At 45.1% G+C, this 23,855-nt stretch overlaps 1 protein-coding gene across 2 annotated transcripts in view; it reads right to left on the minus strand.

Annotated features, from left to right (window-relative positions):
* The window catches only part of LOC132822256 (macrophage-stimulating protein receptor-like), a 133,600-nt gene extending 112,374 nt beyond the window's left edge, over positions 1–21,226 (minus strand). Inside the window, exon 1 of one of the 2 annotated variants that reach the window (XM_060835390.1) lies at positions 21,017–21,226. The gene's annotated coding sequence lies outside the window, so the exon portion shown is untranslated. Of the gene's footprint in view, positions 1–6,620; positions 6,663–21,016 lie in introns of those variants that run through there. The other variant, XM_060835391.1, reaches the window with a different exon arrangement.
* Positions 21,227–23,855: the final 2,629 nt, after the last annotated feature.

Here is a 23,855-nt window from a genome sequence, read left to right on the forward strand (position 1 = left end):
GGGTTACAGGGGTAAGGCAGGCAAGTAGAGTGGCAGAGTATGGGATCAGCCATGATCTCATTGACTCTGCTCTGCCATTCAATAGCAGCTCCTTTGAGTTTTGGTCCCGTGGTGTTACGGTATACCAAGGGCTGTGATAAGCACGGTACAGTTGTTCAGTCAATAAACTCTTTCACAAGGAAAAGATGTCCTCAATTCACCAGTGGGTTCAGCCCCGACTTAACACTCAGCAGGCCCCAGTTAGATTAAGGCATCCTGGTAGACCCTAATATTGCGCCATGGAGACAGGAGCAGGATTTAACCCATTGATTCCAGGTGGCCTCACATGGAGGTCATAGGGTGGGACTGGTTAGAAGGCCTACCCCAGTTCCCTGGGATTTTGTCTAAGAAGATTTGGAAGCTGTTCAGCCCGCTCTCCCTCATCCTTCACATCCCCTCTCACTTGCTCACTATCTTCATCCCATCCCATCCTATCCCATTCCCACCACATCCCCAACCACTCCACATACCATCATGCCACCCCCATCAACCAGCACCCAGCACAGAGGCACACCTCTGCAGCCATATAGAGATGAAAAAGAATCATCGACCAATCTAAAGAGATCTCGCTATTATACATTTGACAATGAAAACCATTCAAAGTGTTTAAACATCAAATGTTAATCTCTTATATAAAAATAAATTCATTTCTGGATGTAGGTTTGCTCGCTGGGCTGGAAGGTTCATTTCCAGACGTTTCGTCACCCTGCTAGGTGACATCTTCAGGCGAAGCACTGCTGAAAATTCCTGCTTTCTATTTATATGCTTGGGTTTCTTTGGGTTGGTGATGTCATTTTCTGTGGTGAAATCACTTCCTGTTCCTTTTCTCAGGGGGTGGTAGATGGAGTCTAACTCGATGTGTTTGTTGATGATACCCTTACTGGCGTAAAATTCATTAAAGAGGAGGAAAGTAACAAACTGCCATTCCTAGATGTCACAGTAGAGCAGCTAATGAACCGTGTATTCAAAAAGAATGGTACCCAATGAACACAGTCTGCTGATTTCTCAGCAACAAACCCAAACAAGCAGACAAAACACATCCAGAAACTCTAGCCACTCTTCCCTGCATCAAAGACATCTCAGAAGTGACTGCCAGACTACTCAGGCCCATTGGCATCACGGTAGCCCACAAACCCACCAACACACTAAAACAGCAGCTAATGAACTTGAAAGACCTTATACAGACACTAAGCAAAACTAATGTCATTTACAAAATACCGTGCAAGGACTGTAGCAAACACTACATTGGACAAACAGGCAGAAAACTAGCCACCAGCATACATGAATACCAACTAGCCACAAAAATACATGACCCTCTCTCACTGGTATCCTTACATACAGAGGAGGAAGGACACCACCTTGACTGGGACAACACATCCATCCTAGGACAAACCAAACAAAGACACACTCGAGAATTCCTAGAAGCACGGCATTCCAACTGGAATTCTATCAACAAACACATTGAGTTAGACCCCATCTACCACCCCGAGAAAAGGAACAGGAAGTGACTTCACCACAGGAAATAACACCACCACAGGAAATGACATCACCAACCCAAAGAAACTCAAACATAGAAATAGAAAGCAGGAATTTTCAGCATTGCTTCGCCTGAGGCCCACTGAAGATGTTACCTAGCAGGGTGACGAAACGTCTGGAAATGAACCTTGCAGCTCAGCGAGCAACCCTACATCCAAAACTGCAACCTGAGCTACAAATCTTCTCAAAACTCGCCAAATTAATTTCTATTCAGACTCCCCAAAATTAGCTGATCCTTTAATAGTTTCCTTAAACTATCAATCAGATGGTAAACTCAACCTCTTGCTAAACGACATCAATCTGTTAAAACTCAGTCAAGCATTTATTATGATAATAACTCTTTGTTCTGTTGTAACTGCATGATTAAATTTCAATGCCTTTCTCTAACTGGTCATCAAACAATGCAATTGAGCAGATTTTGTTTTCCAATTTTCACTGACAACAGCAGGTTTTTAAAAAAAATCTTAAAACTGTTTAAATAGCAGAAGATGGGAACATGCAAAAACTACAGTTCATGACACATCTTATTGCCCTTCAGATAAGTGCACGCTGCTGCAACCGTCTGTGACCTCCACACCATGTTGCACCAGCCAAAACCACATTAAGTTTAAAAGTCAGGTTTCCCTCCTGCATGAGTCATGTCCTATTCGTTCCCGGTCGTGTACATACTGGATCTGCCAGAAACGGGACAGGTCCTTGGACTGAGTGTCTTTCCAAACACTCAGAAACTCAGCTCACAGAATAACTATACTCTGACTCACTCATTTCAAGCCATACAGCACAGAAACAACCCTTCGGCCCAACCAGTCCATGCCGACCATCATCCCAAAGCAAACTCATCCCACCTGCCTCCGTTTGGCCTGTATCCCTCCAAATATTTCTTATGCATGTACTCATCTAAATGTCTTCCAAACGTTGTAAGTGCACCCACATCCACCACTTCCTCTGGAAGTTCGTTCCACATATAAACCACTCTCGGTGTAAAAAAAAAGTGCCCCCGTGTCTTTTTAAACCTTTCTCCTCTCACCTTAAAAATTTGTCCCCAAGCCTTGAAAACCCCACCCAAGGGAAAAGACACCTGTCATTCACCTTACTTATACCCCTCATGATTGTATAAATCTCTATAAGGTCACCCCTCAACTGCCTCCGTCCAGTGAATAAAGTCCTAGCCTATCCTTATAATTCATACCTTCCATTCCCAGCAACATCCTAGTAAATCTCTTCTGAGCTTTCTCCAACGTGATTAGATTAGAATCCCTGCAGTATGGAAACAGGCCCATCGGCCCAGCAAGTCTACACCGTCCCTCCGAAGAGTAACCCACCCAGACACATTCCCCTAAATTTACCTCTGACTAATGTACCTAACACTATGGGCAATTTAGCATGGCCAATTCACCTGACCTGCACGTCTTTGAGCTGTGGGAGGAAACCGGAGCACCCGGAGGAAACCCACGCAGACACGGGGTGAATTTGCAAGCTCCACACAGATAGTCACCTGAGAAAGGAATCGAACCTGGGTCCCTGGCGCTATGAGGCCGCAGTGCCAACCACTGAGCCACCGTATCGCCTGTAGCCAATGTGCCATCTAATTATTCCAAAGTCCTCACCCCAAATTGCTACAAAAACAGGAAGAGTCTCCCTCACAGACCCAATTCTGATGCCATTCCCAGTTTTATTGAGTCATTAACATCCACTGCAAGAAAAAGGCCCTTCAGCCCATCAAGCTTGCAATATGATAGTGGCCAGAAACGATGGCCTTGCATCTATGTAGCCCGATCTCAATGCAGCATCCTGGATTGTCATCAGTAGATACCAGGGTATCCCGGTCCACCAACATTGTAATGAAAGTCAAGAAAGCGTAACCACATCTCTACTGCCTCAGGAGGCTAAGGAAATTCAGCACATCCACAATGACTGTGAGAACTTTTTTATAGCTGCACCACAGAAAGCATCCTATCTGGATGCAACACAGCTTGGTTTGGCAACTGCTCTGCCTAAGACTGCAAGAAACTACAGAGAATCGTGCACACAGCCCAGTCCATCACATGAACCAATGTTCCATTCATTGATTCCACCTATACTTACTGCTGTCTCAGGAAAGAAACAACTTAATCAAAAACCTCGCCCACCCCATTCAACTGTCTTCCTCCTTCTTTCATCAGTCAAAAGATATAAAAGTTTTCAAACATGTACAAATAGATTTAAGAACAGCTTCTTTTCTCCTGTGATCAGTCTTTTGAACTGACCTCTCAAATGCTAATGCTGATCTCTCTCTCTGCACCTTCCCTGCGGCTGTAACACTGTATTTTGCACTCTGTTCTGTAACCCTGATGCACTTTGCATTGTACAATCTGCCTGTTTAACATGCAAAACAACATTTTTCACTGCATATCGGTACAAGGGACAACAATAAATCAATCAATCACTCAATCATCGTCTCCTCTACATTGGGAAATGAAGTGTAGACTGAGCGACCACTTCGCAGAACATCTACTATTTGTCCACAATAATGACACTGAACTTCCAGTTGCCTGCCACTTTAACACCCTACCCTGTTCCGTGGCCAACGTCTCTGTCTCAGGCTTGCTGCAGTGATCCAGCGAAGCTCAGCACAAGCTGGAAAGCCAACACCTTATTTTCCACTTGGGGACCCTGTAGTCTCTAGACTGAAGATCAAGTTCAACAATTTTAGGTTTGAGGCATCTTCTCCCATGTCCTTACCCCAATCCCACATCCCAGGCCTTGTTGTCACACATTCTGCTGCTCCACACAACCCTTGTTAGCCACTAAACAGTCCCCATTAGTAGTGATTAGATGAGTACATGCATAAGAAATATTTGGAGGGATACAGGCCAAACAGTCCCCTATTCATTGCCCCACTCATATTGTTATTCCCTCCAGCCTCTTACTCTGCCACCATCTTGGATTCTACCCCCACCTATCATTTGCTCCTTAAACCCACCCTCCAAAGTATTTTCTGCATATAAACCAACATTTTCCTCGCTACCATCAGTTCTGAGGAAGGGTCACTCGACCTGAAACGTTATCTCTGATTTCTCTTCACAGATGCTGCCAGACCTGCTGAATTTTTCCAGCAATTTCTGTTTTCCAATCAACTGCATGTCCCAAGATGCTGTTGAAAAATCACAGACCTAAAGCCAGCACACTCTGATGTTATCAGGTTCAGTTAATCAATTCAAGTCAATGAATAGCGCTGTGTAACCGAGAATACTTCACCTTATCCTGCTGCACTCAACCCAGACATAACCCAGATCTAAAGGCTCAGAGTGTGATCCAATCATGTCGATGGGTGTTTTCCCTCTGTATATCAGCAGCTTTTCACCTTCTGCGACACACTTTACACAAATCCTTAAAGGACAAGCTTTCAGTTCGAGAAGGGAGAGAACTTCAGCTTTCATAAAATACTTTGAAGTTTTGCCTTATGAAATTTGGCTAGTGACTCAATTATTAGTAACAAAACCCACATTTTCCAACTTCTTAATTAAAAACAAAACATTTTAGCCTCCTATAAACATTCCACAAAATCTAACCCTCCCACTACAACACAGTCAACAAATACTAATGATACTTTTGATATTAATGGTTACAAGATATTCCCCTTTTAGGTTTCAAAATTCAATAACCTTGATATGATACTAAGTGGCCATTATTAATTTGCAAAATGCACTCCAAATCATCACACACACACACACACACACACACACACACACACACACACACACACACACACACACACACACACACACACACACCCTTACACTCCCACACCTCCGCATTCACACACACCCCACATTCTCATACTCTCCTGCACTCACACACCCCTGCACTCACACCCCCTGCACTCTCACACACCCTCATTCTCACACTCCTGCACTCTCACACACCCCCTTACACACTCCACACTCTCACGCCCCCTCACACCCCCGCCATCTCACACACCCCTGTCCTCCCCCACACCCCTATACTCTCACACCCACTCACATCCCTCTGCACTCTCTCTCACACCCTGTCACACACCCCCACACCCTTACACTCTCACACTCACTCACATCCCCCTGCACTCTCTTACACACATTCTCATACCCCCACACTCTCACGCATCCCCCACACACTGCCAGACTCTCACACACAATGCCACACTCTCACACCCCCATACTCTCACACACACTCTCATACCCCCACACTCTCACACCCCACTGAACTCTCATACCCCCTCACACCCCCAACCTTTCACACACACTCACACCTCACCACACTCACCACGTTTCTCCTTTCCTCATTTTTCCACTTTGCAAACAGAAAGCAGCCTTTCCTTTGTTCTGGGTAAATGCATCTCAAGGAGTAATAGTGCCTATTGTTTTTCATCCATTTACATGAGTTGGATTTCTCAACATTCATCACCCATCCAAAACTGCTCTTGGCCAAGTGGGAGACCCATTTCCCAATGTTGTCCAGAGGGGACCACATTGCCATGAATCCTCATTCAAATACAAGCCAGACCAGAGTAAAGACAAAGATATCCTTCCCTAAGGGACATGACTGAATCAGTTACAATGATCCAGCAGTTCTACAAGTCATCCGCATTGACACCTTTTTCTTTAAAATTCCAGATTCGTTTCTTCATTAAAGTTCCCCAACTGCTGGAAGTTCGTCAATGCCGTAAAGAAACTGAGATGTTCTGAAGTTGTAAAAGGTGCTCGACAACTGCAAGTCTTTCTTACGCCAACATGGAGGATAAGATAAAGAATGATGATTGTGACTACGAGAATAATCGTCTGCACAAAACAAATCTCATCTTGCAGAGCAGCTCATTAAAAGCTGGAACATTGCAATGTGAATCCCTTTCCCCCATCTGCTTTACATTTCTCTTTCTAATGGCATGCGGCTGGCTGATTGGAAGAGAGATACAAGAATAATGTCCTATTTTGTTGCACTTAGTGACTGTTTAGCTAGACAAAAGCATCTCATTTTCTACATTAACCACAGCAGTTGCACTCTTGAACATTTGTGCTCATATCATTTACCGTTATCATCAGGAGAAGCCACATCCTAATGAGGCACTATCTACAAACCTCCGGGCAAGTGTGTCTGAAACAAGGCAGAACAGAAGACGTGTGGGCATCGTTCCAGGGCTGAAGGACTCAAATTGGGTGGATCCATTGGTGAGGCTAGGGCCCTTTATCAGTGAAGGCAACAGGTTTAGAACGAGATTGGATGGAGGTGTTTAAGATTGTGCGTGGTTTGGACAGCGTGGATGGGGACAGACTGTAACTACTAATGGAATGTTTGAGAAACAGAGAACAGCGAGATTGGGTAATGAACATACAAGCAAGAGTTGACACTAGGACTTGCGGTGGGTGATGCCCGGGACTATGATGGTAGCAGATTCCATTGAAGCTTTCCAGTGTGAACTGGATAACTATCTTTTTTTTAGATTACTTACAGTGTGGAAACAGGCCCTTCGGCCCAACAAGTCCACACCGACCCGCCGAAGCGCAACCCACCCATACCCCTACATTTACCCCTTACCTAACGCTACGGGCAATTTAGCATGGCCAATTCACCTGACCCGCACATCTTTGGACTGTGGGAGGAAACCGGAGCACCCAGAGGAAACCCACGCAGACACGGGGAGAACGTGCAAACTCCACACAGTCAGTCGCCTGAGTCGGGAATTGAACCCGGGTCTCAGGCGCTGTGAGGCAGCAGTGCTAACCACTGTGCCACCGTGCCGCCCACTAACTGAACAGCAAAACTAATTTGCGGGATGAGGAAAGGGCAGTAGGCCTGATTCTGTTGCTCTTGCGTTGATGGGCCAAATGGACTCCCTGTCCGCTGAATTCATTTCTTGACTCGACCCAATAATTCCAGTCGGTGCTCTGCCAAATCATTCGTGCCCACCCGCCACCTCATCCCCATTAACAAGAAGGGGTTAGATTTCATTTTGTAAATATTTCAAAATCATAGCAATGACTTCAATTTCTGGCAGTTTAAGAAGACACCTTAACATCCCATTTTTAAAGGAGTCATAGAGTCATACAGCATGGAAACAGACTCTTCGATCCAAGCAGTCCATGTTGATCATAATCCCAAAATAAACTAGTCCCACCTGCCTGCTCCGGACCCATTTCCCACCAAACCTTTCCGATTCAGGGACTTATCTAAATATCTTGTAAACATTGCAACTGTGCCCCCTTCCTCTGGAGGCTCATTCCACACATGATACGCTCTCTACGTAAAAACATTGCTCCTCATGTCCCCTAGTCTTGAAATCCCCTATCCTAGGGAAAATACACCTACCATTAACCCTATCTATACCCCTCATTATGTTATAAACCTCTGTAAGGGTCACCCCTCAGCCCCCTACACTCTAGTGAATGAAGTTCCAACCTACCCAGTGTCTCCTGATAAGTCAAATCCTCCAATCCTGGCAACATCCCAGTAAATCCCTTCTGAACCCTCTCTAGTTTAATAATATCCTTCCTGTGACAGGGAGACCAGGACTGGGCACAGTACTCCAAAAGAGGTCTCACCAACTTTCTGTACAACTCTTCCACTCAAAGGTTGAGCAATTAAAGCAAGCGTGCTAAACATTTCCTTAACCACCCTGTATAAATGTGATGCAAACTTAAAGAATTATGAATCCGAACAAAGGGAAGTAATGATAATAAAGGAAGGAGCAATAAAACTGCACATGAGAAAGGAAGCCTATTATTTATTGTGTTGAGTAATCACCCAGAGCTCTAAGGCGAAAAGTCCCTTCCATTTATACCCATCAGATGTGTCTATTTTGATATCTTTAAACTGTGATTGGGTTAGCGATAACACCACTGCTGTACATCAAAGTCTTTTCTTTACCTATCTCCCATGCCCTCTTCCTCTGGCTAATGCAATGAGTTATCTACAGTTCTTTTTCACAAAACCAGTTTCAACAAAGCTCTTCAAATTTGTCAGCAACCTCTTTCATTGTCAGTATGACGTTCTTGCTGCCAGAAGAAAAGTTTCCTGAACTCCTCCAAAATTTCCCATGGGCAAAGTAAACAGCCGATATAAACTACAGAAGGTTAACACATCAGACAAAAGGCCAACACTCCAATAGAATCAATGATGGTGGCAAAAAGAATCAAATGCATTCAATTTTAGTCAACTTGGAATATACCTGGGTGGAAGCAATCCAATTGCAAACCAAATTAAGAAACTGGTTCCTCTTCAGAAACAGCACAGTGCAAATCTATGTCAGGAAACCGTCTCAAAATCGCCAGTGAATAATTGCAGGTTGTTGGCGTCAGAGTTTGCAAAAATCGCATCACGGCAACTCAGAAATACAAAAGATGTGCAGCTAAAAATCAGGAATAAGTCATAAATCCAACACTCAATTACTCAATGGCTTACCACAAACATTTACACACATAATTGTATCCAAATTACTCTATTTAAATCCTTTCAGTGTTGAGTAAAACTTGAGTACTGCTGAGACAAAGATGAACTTTGTCAAAGCTGTTTGTCTTGCACTCATCAGGATGACTGGCAAGAAATGCCAAGGTAAAAGGGAGCAATATTTTTATACCAACCGAGCAGAGAGTGTTGATTGGTTGGCAATTAGTTCGACGCCTGACAGTTAGCTTTGTTTAAGTTTAAACCAGGCAGGTTGATCCTGATTTAACAAGGCATTGCACTCAGCAAAACGCCAGAGGATGGCTTTCATTTAGTTAGTTTTGTTGGAACAGGCACTGTGTGTTTATTTTGCTCTCTTTCTTGTCCTGGTACAAAACGTTTTGACAGAATCTGTCTATTTTTGGTAGTGCTTATGTACTGTGCCAACAAATATCTATTTAACTAGTAAAACATCCCAAGAAGCTTTACACAGGCATTATCACATTGTAATCGATAGTTACATTATGAGCAAGTTACCAAAAACTTGCTGAAAAGATAGGCTTAAGGACTAACAGAGAAGGAGAGAGCGAGAGATGGAAAAGTTTCAGGATGGAATTCAGGGACTTGAGCAATTGAGAACACTGAATGTGAAGGGAAGGAATTGGAATCCACGTGAGGTCGGAAATGGAGTAGGAAATAGATTGTCGAGAGTCGCTGTACAGTTTGAGTCAGGAAAAACATCAAATTGAATACAAATTTGCCCTAGCTTCAAACATTGTCTATCTCCAAGTTTCAAATGAGTTATTTAGCAGACACGCAGTGAAGCCTGCTCCCAGGCTGACTGCTGTGAATCCTAGGTAGAAAGGATGAACAGGTCACGGTTTAGTTTTTCTATCATGGTCCAAGGACAGGGTCAGTCAGGCAAGGATCAGCAGACTGAGACCCACATAGAGATAGTATTGTAAACAAAAAGCACATGTAACGGCTCAATGCAACTCCAATGACATGTTTACGAATTCCATTCTCCTTTTGACCTCAGAAGATATGCCCTTGTAAACTACAATGCCCCTCAGGAGTCACATGTCTTGACACAACAGCAAAGGGAGCTAGTTTGAAAACTGAAGTGATATCTCTGCTACCTGATAATGAACATGGTCAGAGACAAAATAACTGCAGACACTGGAATCCAAAGTAGACAGGCAGGAGGCTGGAAGAACACAGCAAGCCAGGCAGCATCAGGGAGGTGGAGAAGTCGACGTTTCAGGCGTAACCCTTCTCAGGACTAGCGTGAGCTGCAGAAAAAGGGGGAGGTGGGGGTGGGGTGGTGGAGTGGAGATAGGTAAAGACAGGTAGAGGGTACAACCTGGTTGGTCAATGGGAGGAATGATGCCGGTTGGTGGCAGGGAGGAGTGGAAGGGATGTGAAGTGAGTCAGGAGATGGGAGTGGAGGTTATTTGAAATCGGAGAGTTCAAATGGTGAGTCCTCCGGGCTATAGGCTGCCCAGGCAGAAGATGAGGTGTTGTTCCTCCAATTAGTGGTGTGGTTCATTGTGGTAATAGAGGAGACTAAGGATGGTTATGTCGGAAAGGGAGTGGGAAGAAAAATTGAAATGGGCAGTGACTGGGAGGTCTCCCCCTACACCTAACCCCAGCCCTGAAAAAAGGTTACACCCAAAATGTCGACTTCATCACCTCCTGATGCTTCCGGGCTTGCTGTGTTATTCCAGCCTCCTGCCTGTCGACCGGATCATGGACAGCTGGATTAAATCTATCAGGTAGATCCCTGGCTCTGTTTTCTGTTGCACTGAGTTAGATGGCCTCCAGTGGATTGGTTGGAAAGGACGTTGGAAATGGAAATTCCAATGCCTGATGCAAATCCAATGACTTTGCTGGATCAGAGGATTTTGGGCAAGGTTTAGGATTGAATTTATTGCTTCTTTAGCGCAGCAGGTCAGGCAGCATCCAAGGAGCAGGAGAATCGACGTTTCGGGCATAAGCCCTTCTTCAGGAATGAGGAGGGTGTGCCAAGCAGGCTAAGATAAAAGGTAGGGAGAGAGACTTGGGGAGGGGCGTTGGGAATGCGATAGGTGGAAGGAGGTCAAGGTGAGGGTGATAGGCCGGAGAGGGGGTGGGGGCGGAGAGGTCGGGAAGAAGATTGCAGGTCAAGAAGGTGGTGCTGAGTCCGAGGGTTGGGACTGAGATAAAGTGGGGGGAGGGGAAATGAGGAAGCTGGAGAAATCTGCATTCATCCCTTGTGGTTGGAGGGTTCCTAGGCGGAAGATGAGGTGCTCGCCAACCAACCCAACCGCCCCTTGACTGAACACTTTAACTCACCCTCCCACTCCACCAAGGACATGCAGGTCCTTGGCCTCCTCCATCGCCAGACCATGGCAACACGACGCCTGGAGGAAGAGCGCCTCATCTTCCGCCTAGGAACCCTCCAACCACAAGGAATGAATGCAGATTTCTCCAGCTTCCTCATTTCCCCTCCCCCCACTTTATCTCAGTCCCAACCCTCGGACTCAGCACCGCCTTCTTGACCTGCAATCTTCTTCCCGACCTCTCCACCCCCACCCCCTCTCCGGCCTATCATCCTCACCTTAACCTCCTTCCACCTATCGCATTCCCAACGCCCCTCCCCCAAGTGCCTCCTCCCTACCTTTTATCTTAGCGTGTTTGGCACACCTTCCTCATTCCTGAAGAAGGGCTCATGCCCGAAACATTGATTCTCCTGCTTCTTGGATGCTGCCTGACCTGCTGCACTTTTCCAGCAACACATTTTCAGCTCTGATCTCCAGCATCCGCAGTCCTCACTTTCTCCTCCTTTATTGCTTCCTTCCCTAGGCTCATTAAAAATTTCTTTGTGCTCACTCCTTGCTCGTAAAACCTTGAGTGAGGTGTTCACAGAATCTCTCCAATGCAGAAAGAGGCCATTTAGCCCATAAAGTCTGCACCAACCCTCAGAAGTGCGACCCACCCCATCCCTTTAACCCTGCATTTCCCATGGCCAATCCACCTAGCCTGCACATATTTGGACTGTGGAAGGAAACCAGATGAAACCCACGCAGACACAGGGAAAACACGCAAACTCCACACAGTCCGAGGGTGGAATCGAACCCTGGTGTTTTGAGGGAGGAGTGGTAACCACGGTGCCACTGTTGTCTATCTTTAAAGAACAGATAAATTATATCGGTTTCCAAAAGGTTGTTTTCACAAGAGTTATAAATTGTCTCTGCAACTATTTATCTGCATTAATGCTCCTCCCAAACTACAGCAAATTCCAAGTCAATACCCAGGCTTAAAAATCAAACACAGTGAGTAGATGACCTGTTACCAGACACTCATAGTCAAGCACAGAACAACTGAAACATTGAACTCTGAACCAGGTATTAGCTGACAATATCATAGAGTCACACAGCACAGCAACAGACCTTTCAGCCCAATTATTTTCTAAACTGAACTAATTCCATTTGCCAACATTTGGCCCATATCTCTCTAAACCTTTCCTAATCATGTACCCATTCAGATACCTTTTAATTGTACCAGCCTCTACCACCCTCTCTGGCAGCTCATTCCATACACGCACCACCCCCTACATGAAAATGTTGCCCCTCAGGTTCCTTTTCATCTTTCCCCCTCATGTTAAACCCATGCCCTCCAGTTTTGGACTCCCCCACTCTGGGGAGAAGACCTTTGCTATTCACCATATCTTTATCCCTCATAATTTTATAAACTTCTATAAGGTCACCCCTCATTGGACTAGGGCATTGAGCTTAGTCCTCCAACCATTTAGATCATAGATCAACTGTATGTTCTCCTTATTTACTCACATTAGCTCCAGTCACTTGTTACCCTGATCAAAATTATCAACAATGATTCACAGTCTTGAAAAATTCTTCATGCATAATCTTGAAAAGAGTTTGAGAATTCTGCTAACTTCTGCATGTAAAAGTGCTTCCTCATTTCACTCTTTAATGGTCGAGCTTTAGTTTTAAGATTCTGATTACCCCTTTCTTGATTTTTTCGCCTGAGTGAATAGTTTAGTTGTATACACTGTTACAAATATCGGACTTTACTAGATGGTTACATTTTAAACTGACTCCGTTAATTCAAGGTAAAATAGAATAGTCCGGAGATGGGAGGTGGGGGGCTAAACTTTGTCGAAATCTGTCTGGAGACAAGCCCATGAGATAGAATCCCGACAGTATGGAAACAGGCCATTCGGCCTGACAAATCCACAATGACCCTCCGAAGAGCATCCCATCAGACTCACCCCCCTCCCCATAACTCTGCATTTCCCATGCCCAATCTACCTTACCTGTACATCCCTGAACACAATGGTCAATTTATTACAGCCAATCCCACTAACCTGCACCTCTTTGGACTGTGGGAGGAAACACTATGCAGGCACGGGGAGAATATGCAAACTCCCTGTGCAGGCAGTCGCCCAAGGTTGGCATCAAACCCAGGTCTCTGATGCTGTGAGGCAGCAAGGCTAACCATCTGCTCATTATTAAAACACTCACTTAAATCTGACCTCAGCGAAAGTAAGGTACAGAATTTAACACTTGGGTATAGAAGAGGAGGTAGCTGCTTTTGCCGTGTGTAAACTCTTAAGATTCTCAGAGTCAGTCAGGTGAAGAATAATTGGGAAGAAGGCAAATAATAGGTGGTGCTGTGCCCCAAAGAAAAAAACAGACTGCTTTTGGATGAACAATCAAGCAGAGTACTGGTGAGGATGGATCCATTATTGAAAGAGAAGACGCTTATAAAGGAATAAAGAAGCTTCACTATTGGGTGCTTTGCTATGGGCGTCCATTTGATTAAGATTAGGAGATTCAGTAAATGGACTTTCTCTTAAAAGGACACTGGAAGGTTTACCGAGGTGGGACAGGGAGAAGAGATCCAGTTCGAACCAGCAGAGAGCTTGGGATGTCAAGTGCAAGTCTGCATTTTTGTTGTGAGTTTGGATGCAATTTATAGATTTCAATTGAACCGGGAAGTTAACAGGAATGACCTTTTCTCTGATTTAGTTTACTGAGTAATGTTAATCAATTTTAATTTGTTTGTTTGTTACAGTAAATGTGTTAGAGTATGAAATCTTCTTGAGGTAATCCCTTGCACTGGTCACTGGGCAGGAATTTATGGGGTGCTGTATTCCAAGTCACAACCCTGGATGGTTGTCAGCCTGGCAATTCAAGAGCTGGTTCGTCCCTCAGACATTTCACACTGGGAGCACTCCGAAATATTTCAAGGTGAAACTTCCACCTTCAACAGAGAGGAAGCCCCACCTTAGAGTTTGCTGGCCAATCTGATTCACCAGTTACTCTGAAGTCCCAGTAGCGCCATGTTCACAAACAGTGGCCAATGCTAGAACTGCAGGCAGTCCCTGAAGAAGAGGAGGTTATGAAGGCCAGGGTTCAGATCTGACTGGGGCTAAGTTGGCAGATCTTTGCAAGGGGCTTGTTTTTCAGGTGTATAGTCCTGAAGGGAAGCATATAATATTGGGTTGGGGACATGTCTCCACTGGTGACAGGAGTTTCTCTCCAAGCAGCTCACCACCCTGACTTGGAAAAATCCTGCCGTTCCTTCACAGTCGTTGGGTCAAAATCCTGGAATTCCCTCCCGACCGGCATTATGGGTCAACTCACAGCAAGTGGATTGCACTGATTCAAGAAGGCAAGCTCATCACCACTTTCTCAAAGGCAAATAGGGATGGGCTATCAATACTGGCCAACCAGTAACGTCCAAGTCCCACAAAATAAATAAGAAAAAGAATCCCTAAAGACAACTCCCTTCCCTTCCTTGCTCAACAGAAGCCCACACAGTGAAAGTTCCAACCTGCCCACTTTACCTCTGCTTTTACTTATATAGAGTTATACTGCACAGAAACCGATCCTTTGCTCCAATTTCTCCAGATATCTGAAGCTGATCAGATCCCATTTGCCAGTATTTGGCCTATATCTTTCCAAACTCTTCTTATTTATATACCCATCCAAATACCTTTGAAAGTCATGATTGTACCCGCCACCACTGCTTTCTCTGGTAGCTCGTTTGCAGGTAAAATAGCAGCAGAGACAGAATGAGGCCCTTAGCTTGTCATTTATTGACTACTTAAGAGCTTCTCTGGACACAAGGGTGAGCAGGCTCGTTGACACCTTCCCTGCCCACCCGACGCCTGGAGGAAGAACGTCTCATCTTCCACCTAGGGACTTTCCATCCACACTGGATCAATGTCGATTTCGCCAGTTTCCTCATTTCTCCTCCCCCCACCTGATCCAAGATCCAACCCTCAAACTCGGCACTGCCCTCTTGAACTGTATTACCTGTCCATCTTCCTTCCCATCCATTCACTACATCCTCCTCTCCGACCTATCACCATCTCCCTCCACCTTCATCTACCTATCGCATTCCCTGCCACCTTCCCCCAGCCCCACCCCCCTCCCATTTCTCTTTCAGCCCCTTGGGCCCCACCCCAATATTCCTGATCAAGAGCTTATGCTGAAAACGTTGACTCTCCTGCTCCTCTATGCTGCCTGACCGGCTGTGCTTTACAAACGCCACATTTAAAGACAGTCAGAAGGAAGGCAAGTTGGAGGTGATCATGGCAAGGTGGTGTTTGAGGAGGTGTGTGGTCCTCAACACAATCTATTTTACAAGCCCTGTACTCACTTTCAATCAGGGAAATTGTGAAATCCAACTCCAGATCAATCGTCAAAAGTGACCAGTCTCCACAGGGATGGTAACACAATCAAATATAGTGTCCTATTAACGTTTTAAAAGCCTAAGTTAGCTCAGTCTTCTACAATCAAACCACACATCCTGACAGTATAACTCTCCAAGTCCCAGTGCAGTTCTGGTAAATGTGAACTGCACTGTCTTCCAAAGTTTCGGGATCCTTCTATAGGAGCAGTGTCTAAAACCAATTGCAGGGTTCTCCACGACGTCTGACCAAGATTCTAGACAAAACTGAAGTATAACTTCCTCCTTTTTTAATCTACCCTCATACCTAAAATCACATCTGCGTTTTGTTACTCTTTCAGCCTATCTACTAACTCTGAAGGATTTTGTACATTTTGGAATCTCAAACATCTTTGTTCCTCCACAGTTTCCAGTTTGATAACCATTTGGAAAGTTATCACATTTACCTTTCCTCAGCTCAGATCAGATGGCTTCATACGTGCCCAGGTTTAACTTGACCTGCCTTCGGTTTTCCTGAATCTTTCTGTGCCCCTTTGTAATTTGTCCCTCTCCTCTGCCCTGCCTACCATCTCTCCGAAAGTCAGGGATAACTCTCTTGTTCCTTCATCCTAAACAGCTGAGGCCCTAAAGCAGATGCCGGAGCAACGTTTTATAGTTATATATAATATATAGTTATATATAGTCCACTTTAAAGGAGAGAGGTGATACCACTGGGAGAGGGTGCAGAGGAGGTTTACCAGCAAGTTGCCTAGACTGGAGAGTTCCAGTTACGAAGAGGGATTGGACAGACTGAGGTTGTTCTCCTTGGAGTAGAGGAGACTGAGAGGGGGAGATGATTAAGATGTAAACAGTAACGAGAGGCATCGTCAGGGAAGACAGGAAGAAAGGTTTATCCATGGTGGCAAGATCAATGACTGAGGGCACAGATTTAAAGTAACAGGCAGAATTTAGACAGGACGTGAGGAACTTTCTTTTCTTCCAGAGGGTCATAGAGTCACAGAGATGTACAGCACGGAAACGGACCCTTCAATCCAACCCGTCCATGCTGACTAGATATCCCAACCCAATCTAGTCCCACCTGCCAACACCCGGCCCATATCCCTCCAAACCTTCCTATTCATATACCCTTCCAGATGCCTTTTAAATGCTGTAATTATATCAGCCTCCACCACTTCCGCTGGCAGCTGATTCCATACACGTACCACCCTCTGTGTAAAAAAGTTGCCCCTTAGGTCTCTTTTATATCTTTCCCCTCTCACCCTAAACCTATGCCCTCTAGTTCTGGACTCCTTCACCCCAGGGAAAAAAAACCTTGTCTATTTATCCTATCCATGCCCCTCATGATTTTATAAACCTCTATAAGGTTACCGCTCAGGGTGGTGGGAATCTGGACCTCACTGCCTGTACGGGTGATAGAGGCTGAAAGCCTCCTAACATTTGAGAAGTGTTTAGCTATGAGCTTGCAATGCCAAGATGTACAAGGCTATGGGCCAAGTGTTAGGGAATAGGATTAAAATACATAAGTCCTTGATTTGTAATTTCACAGACTCAATGGGCTGAATGACCTTGAGGTGCAGCTTTGACCAATTTAGAGCTAATGTACTCCCTTCCTCACAGACCCACACTCTCAGACAGACACACACACACACACACACACACACACACACACACACACACACACACACACACACACACACACACACACACACACACACACACACACACACACCTACCACCACCACCCCACCTCCCAAAACTCCTGGGGGCTTCATCTCTGACGTTCATGCCTTAAAATGGAACACAGTGAAAACAGTTTGGGAAGCACAATTGCATTGTATAGATCCCCTCACATCCTCAATACAACCCCTTTAACCCTACTCCTTGCCTACCAAGTCAAACCAAAAAGAAAACAAATTCCATATTTTTTACTGACGATGTTCTGCTTGGAAACTTACTGAAAGGTTTCAGAAAGCACATACTTTTGGTAAAGCTTGTTTTGTGTCAACCCTCAATAATTATACTTTTCCCTCAAGATATGTAACCAAGTGAGTCATACATGATTTACCCTAACACTAAACCACAGAACTCTCCCAGATCAGTGGAGTTTGCACGTTCTCCCCGTGTCTGCGTGGGTTTCCTCCGGGTGCTCCGGTTTCCTCCCACAGTCCAAAGATGTGCGGGTCAGGTGAATTGGCCATGCTAAATTGCCCATAGTGTTAGGTAAGGGGTAATGTAGGGGTATGGGTGGGTTTCGCTTCGGCGGGTCGGTGTGGACTTGTTGGGCCGAAGGGCCTGTTTCCACACTGTAAGTCTAATCTAATCACCTCACAATTGTTCAAAGTACTCTATCCCTGATTCGTACTGATGGGCTTAGTGAGCTTCCTGACAGCTGTGAAACCATGCACTAACAACCGAACATGACTCAGATCTTCAATGGGAGCAGAAAGAGAAGGAAGAAACTTGGCAGGAAGTGACACAATAAAAACCAAAGGCACACCTTCTCAGCAAGCACATGCACACAGAGAGCCCTTGAAAATATTTAGTCATCTCTGCAAATGCCAATTTCGGATATGTACAATATTGCACAATTGTGTCATTGACATCTGCTTGTTATTCCTGAGTTTCAACTAAAATAGCACTGGATCTCCCAGCATGGGTTAAAAACACAAGCCACATACCCTATAACTGACCACTACTGCAATAAAAGGGCTTTAAATATCTCTCTAACTGAGAGCAGCAGGAAAAAGCAAGAACTCGCAAAGGTTTTAATTATCAATGCAATGCAGCAATGTGGCTCACTCAGACGGCTCATTTTTTTTCAAAATCAACACAAGCATTTCCTCAGTGTGCAGCAGCTGGGAGTCCAATTCTGGGAGTTACGCAATGACATATTTCCTTGATTCTGGGCATTACAAAACATTTCTAGATTTCTGACTTCAATTTATAATTGCAATTAGGAATATAAAAGTGCTTCTCATCTATAAACCCAGGAGAGTATTTATTTTCTCAGCAGCCAGCATTGAAAGGTCTGACTAGCTTATCTCTCCATGCTTCAGGCTCTCTGCCTTTATTCCTGATGAAGGGCTTTTGCCCGAAACGTCGATTTCGCTGCTCCTTGGATGCTGCCTGAACTGCTGTGCTCTTCCAGCACCACTGATCCAGGAGCTGAAAGTTCATGTTCACAGGAGAAACGTGAAAGCTTTACGAGGGCAGGGAGGAGGAGGGTTATAGGGATTGTCCTCAGAATGTGAGGGGATCTATACAATACAACAACAATGCTTCCCAAACATTTCTGACCTGTGCTCTATTTTGAAACATGACAATGTCAGAGTGACAAAGCCCCTGGGTTGTGGGAGCTGTGGGCGTTTAGATTAGATTAGATTAGACTTACAGTGTGGAAACAGGCCCTTCCGCCCAACAAGTCCACACTGACCCGCCGAAACGCAACCCACCCATACCCCTACATATACCCCTTACCTAACACTACAGGCAATTTAGCATGGCCAATTCACCTGACCCGCACATCTTTGGACTGTGGGAGGAAACCGGAGCACCCGGAGGAAACCCACGCAGACACGGGGAGAACGTGCAAACTCCACACAGTCAGTCGCCTGAGTCGGGAATTGAACCCAGGTCCCTGGCGCTGTGAGGCAGCAGTGCCACCGTGCCGCCCAGTTTAGTAGGGTTTAAAAGTGTGGGCCCATTAGGAAGGGATGACACTTGGTATGAATCAGTCAAAGCTGCACCTCAGCCTCCTATCGGAAAGCTGTTGTGAAACTTGAAAGGGTTCAGAAAAGATTTACAAAGATGTTGTCAGGGTTGGAGGATTTGAGTTATAGGGAGAGGCTGAACAGATTGGGGGCTGTTTTCCCTGGAGCTTCGGAGACTGAGTGATGGCCTTATAGAGATTTATAAAATTATGAGAGGCATGGATAGGGTAAATAGGCAAAGTCTTTTCCCTGGGTCGGGGAGTCCAGAACGAGAGGGCATAGGTTTTGGGTGAGAGGGGGAAGATATTAAAGAGACCTATGGGGCAACTTTTTCACGCAGAGGGTAGTATGTGCATGGAATGAGCTGCCAGAAGAAGTGGTGGAGCCTGGTACAATTGCAACGTTTAAGAGGCATTTGGATGGGTATATGAATAGGAAGGGTTTGGAGGGATATGGGCTGGCAGTTGGGACTAGATTGAGTTGGGATATCCAGTCGGCATGGACGGGTTTCACTGAAGGGTCTGTTTCCATGCTGTACATCTCTATGACTCTATAATAGTCCCAGCTCTTAAAAGGGTTACAAACGGTTCGGACTAACCACTTTGAAACACAGGAAGAATCGAAGCCCAGGACAGAGGGCTGTCAAAGCTGGGTCATTAAGGCTGAGATAACAGAATAGGGAAACCATGGGGTTAAGGGGTAAGGCAGGAAAAGTGGAGTTTAGGTTAATCAGACCAGCCCCGATCTCATGGAATGACACAGCGGGCTGAATAACGTTCTTCTGCTCTTATGGACATCATTCACAATAAAACAGGTGATCTGTTGGTTTGCAAAGATTAAGATGGCAAGTATTATTTTATGAGAAGGAGAGGGGGAGGGAGCTGTGTATAACTGATTTGACCTTTTAATGGCAAAGTCTTAACAGCAAGGTACACTCTAGGAAACCCTGACTGTTAAAACATTACAGATTGAGTCCTGTCAAGGCAGGGGCTTACAGATTGACAGATTCTTGTGAATTACTGACTCAGAAATAAGCAGGAAAAAAAATTATCTCCACTCTGTCCAAATGTCTCCTGTTCCCTCCCCTCCTATAAATAAGAGGGAAACACAGACACTGTACCTTGACGGCAGGCTTGAAGATTTTGGAATGTTCCTATCCTGGGGGCGGGGGAAGGAAAAGATTTTAAAAACTTGGAATTTCCAAACTACAGCAAATCCAGAAAATATTCAATGGACAGGATCCAGAACAAGACTAATCATAAACATCATATCTCCCCTCCCAAATCCACGCTCCATTTCGCTTTCACTTGGCTCTAGAATTTGATCACTGCTGAAATTTAGACAAATAAGCGAGATTAACCCAACTTTCTGACCAACCGATCTCCCTCTCCCTCAGTAACCAGGACCTCTTTTCAAATTGTTTTTGTACTTTGGGGCCCCTAACTTCCCGCGCCCGAAGGAGTAGGGAAGGGATAGAATTTCCAGTCTTTGCTTTTTAAGTTAGTGTCAGCCCTGATCTTGGGGTTTTGAAGAAATAAAAATCAAATATGCTCATTAGATTCACGAACCTTTCTCGACATCGGTGTTAGAGTGAAGGTAAACTGTGTGTGTGTAATAAAGTTAGCGTCACTCACCTTGAGTTGGTTTCAGGTAAGTTACAGGATGAAAGAAACCGAGACAATGATCAAGATCAGCAAAGCTGCCTCCACCGCTGCCTTTCCTTCCTCGCTATTAAAACATTAACCCCCCCGGCTGACTTTTTTTCTCTCTCTCTCTCTCTTTTTGCTTGTCATTGAGGGGTGGAGACGTTCTCTCCCCTCCCCTCTCACCTGGAATCCAAGTGGCTGTGCATTTGCAGAGCCCTGGGGAAGGGTGAGACCTTCTCCCGAGTTGGGGGCGTGCTCTCACGGCGCTGGGCTGGCACTCCACCGACCGATGACTGTCCACAGCCAACTTTCCAACTATTGCTGCAACTACTCTCTTGGCTACAACTTAAGCGCAAGTCTCCCCCTTGTGACAATCAGCTCTTGGTGTCACATTTTAGCTTTTTTTTAAAAAAGTCACTGTTCAGAAACTTATCACAGGTAAGATTTTAAGATAAAGGAGTGGAAGTGAGGCCATTCGACCCATCGATTCCACTCTGCCACTCAATCATGGCTGATGGGCATTTCAACTCCACTTACCCGCACACTTCCCCCTATCCTTGAATGGGTTGTAAGGTCAATAATTTATCAATCTTGGCCTTGAAGACATTTAACGCCCCGGCCTCCACTGCGCTCCATGGCAATGATTTCCACAGGCCCACCACTGTCTGGCTGAAGAAATGTCCCCTCATTTCCATTCTAAATTGACCCCCTCTAATTCTAAGGCTGTGCCCGCAGGTCCTAGTCTCCCCGCCTGACGGAACAAATTCCCAGCGTCCACACTTCCTAAGCCATGCATTATCTTGAAAGTTTCTATTAGATCTCCCCTCAACCTTCTAAACTCTAATGAAAACAATCCCAGGATTGATTTAGAGGTGCTGGTGTTGGACTGGGGTGTACAAAGTTAAAAATCACACAACACCAGGTTTAATTAGATTAGATTACTTACAGTGTGGAAACAGGCCCTTCGGCCCAACAAGTCCACACCGACCCGCCGAAGCGCAACCCACCCATACCCCTACATTTACCCCTTAGCTAACACTACGGGCAATTTAACATGGCCAATTCACCTGACCCGCACATCTTTGGACTGTGGGAGGAAACTGGAGCACCCGGAGGAAACCCATGCAGACACAGGGAGAACATGCAAACTCCACACAGTCAGTCGCCTGAGGCGGGAATTGAACCCGGATCTCTGGCGCTGTGAGGCAGCAGTGCTAACCACTGTGCCACCGTGCCACCCACAAATTGGAAGCACTAGCTTTCGGAGTGATGCTCCTTCATCAGGTGGTTCCCAGGATCTTCAGCCATTCATCGTATGTTAGGCCAGTATGTCTTTCCTGAGGTGTGGGGCCCAAAATTGGACACAGTATTCTAAATGGGGCCTAACTAGAGCTTTATAGAGCTTCAGAAGCACATCGCTGCTTTTACATTCCAACCCACTTGAAATAAATGACGTTACATTTGCTTTCGTAACCAGAGACTCAACCTGCAAGTTAACCTTTAGAGAATCCTGGACTAGCACTCCCACATCCCTTTGTACTTTGGCTTTATGATTTTTTTCACCCTTTAAAAAAATGTCCATGCCTGTATTCTTTTTCCCAAAGTGCAAGATCTCGCATTTGCTCACATTGAATTTCATCAGCCATTTCCTGGACTCTCCTAAACTGTCTAAATCTTTCTGTAGCCTCCCCACCTCCTCAGTACTACCTGCCTGTCTGCCTAACTTCGTATCATCAGTGAACTTCACCAGAATGCCCTCAGTCCCTTCATCCAGATCATTAATATGTAAAGTGAACAGCTGTGGCCTCAATACTGAACCCTGCAGGACACCACTTGTCATTGGCTGCCATTCCGAAAAAGAACCTTTTATCCCAACTCTCTGCCTTCTGTCAGACAGACAATCCTCAATCCATGCCAGTAGCTCACCTCGAATACCATGGGCCCTCACATTTCTCAGCAGCCTCCCGTGGGGCACCGTATCAAAGTCCTTTTGGAAGTTTTGATAGGTTACATCCACTGGGTTTCCCTAGTCGAACCTACTTGTTATCTCTTCAAAGAATTCTAACAGGTTTGTCAGGCATGGCCTCCCCTTAACTAAATCCATACTGACTTGTTCTAATCCGACCCTGCACTTCCAAGAATTTAGATATCTCATCCTTAACAATGGATTCTAGAAGGTTAGGCTAATCGCCCTAAACTTTTCATCTTCTGTCTTGATCCTTTCTTGAACAAGGGGGTTATAACAGCAATTTTTCCAATCATCTGGGACTTCCCCAACTCCAGTGACTCTTGAAAGATCACAACCAATGCTTCTGCTATTTCCTCAGCCACTTCCCTCAGAACTCTAGGATGTAACCCATCGGGGCCAGGAGATTTATCAATTTTTAAATCTTTTAGCTTTCCTGGCTATTTCTCTTTTGTAATGGCTACCATACTCAACTCTGTCCCTGACTCTCCATAATTATTGGGATATTACTCATGTCTTCCACTGTAAAGACTGACACAAAGTACTTCTTACGTTCTTCAGCTATTTCCTTATCTCCTGTCACTAGCCTTCCAACATCAGTTTGGAGCGGCCAAATGTCTACTTTTACCTCTCGTTTGTTTCTTATGTATTGAAAGAAACTTTTACTATCATTTTTAATATTACTGGCTAGCCTACCTTCATATTTGTTCCTCTCCTTCCGTATTTCTCTCTTTGTTATCCTCTGTTTGTTTTGTAGCCTCTTCAATCTTCTGATGCTGTTGTCTACTTTATAGGCTCTCTCTTTTTCTTTGATACATTTCCTGACTACCTTTGTCAGGCATGGCTGTCTAATGCCGTCCC

Source organism: Hemiscyllium ocellatum, chromosome 14 (assembly GCF_020745735.1).
Source record: "Hemiscyllium ocellatum isolate sHemOce1 chromosome 14, sHemOce1.pat.X.cur, whole genome shotgun sequence".
NCBI lineage: Eukaryota > Metazoa > Chordata > Chondrichthyes > Orectolobiformes > Hemiscylliidae > Hemiscyllium > Hemiscyllium ocellatum.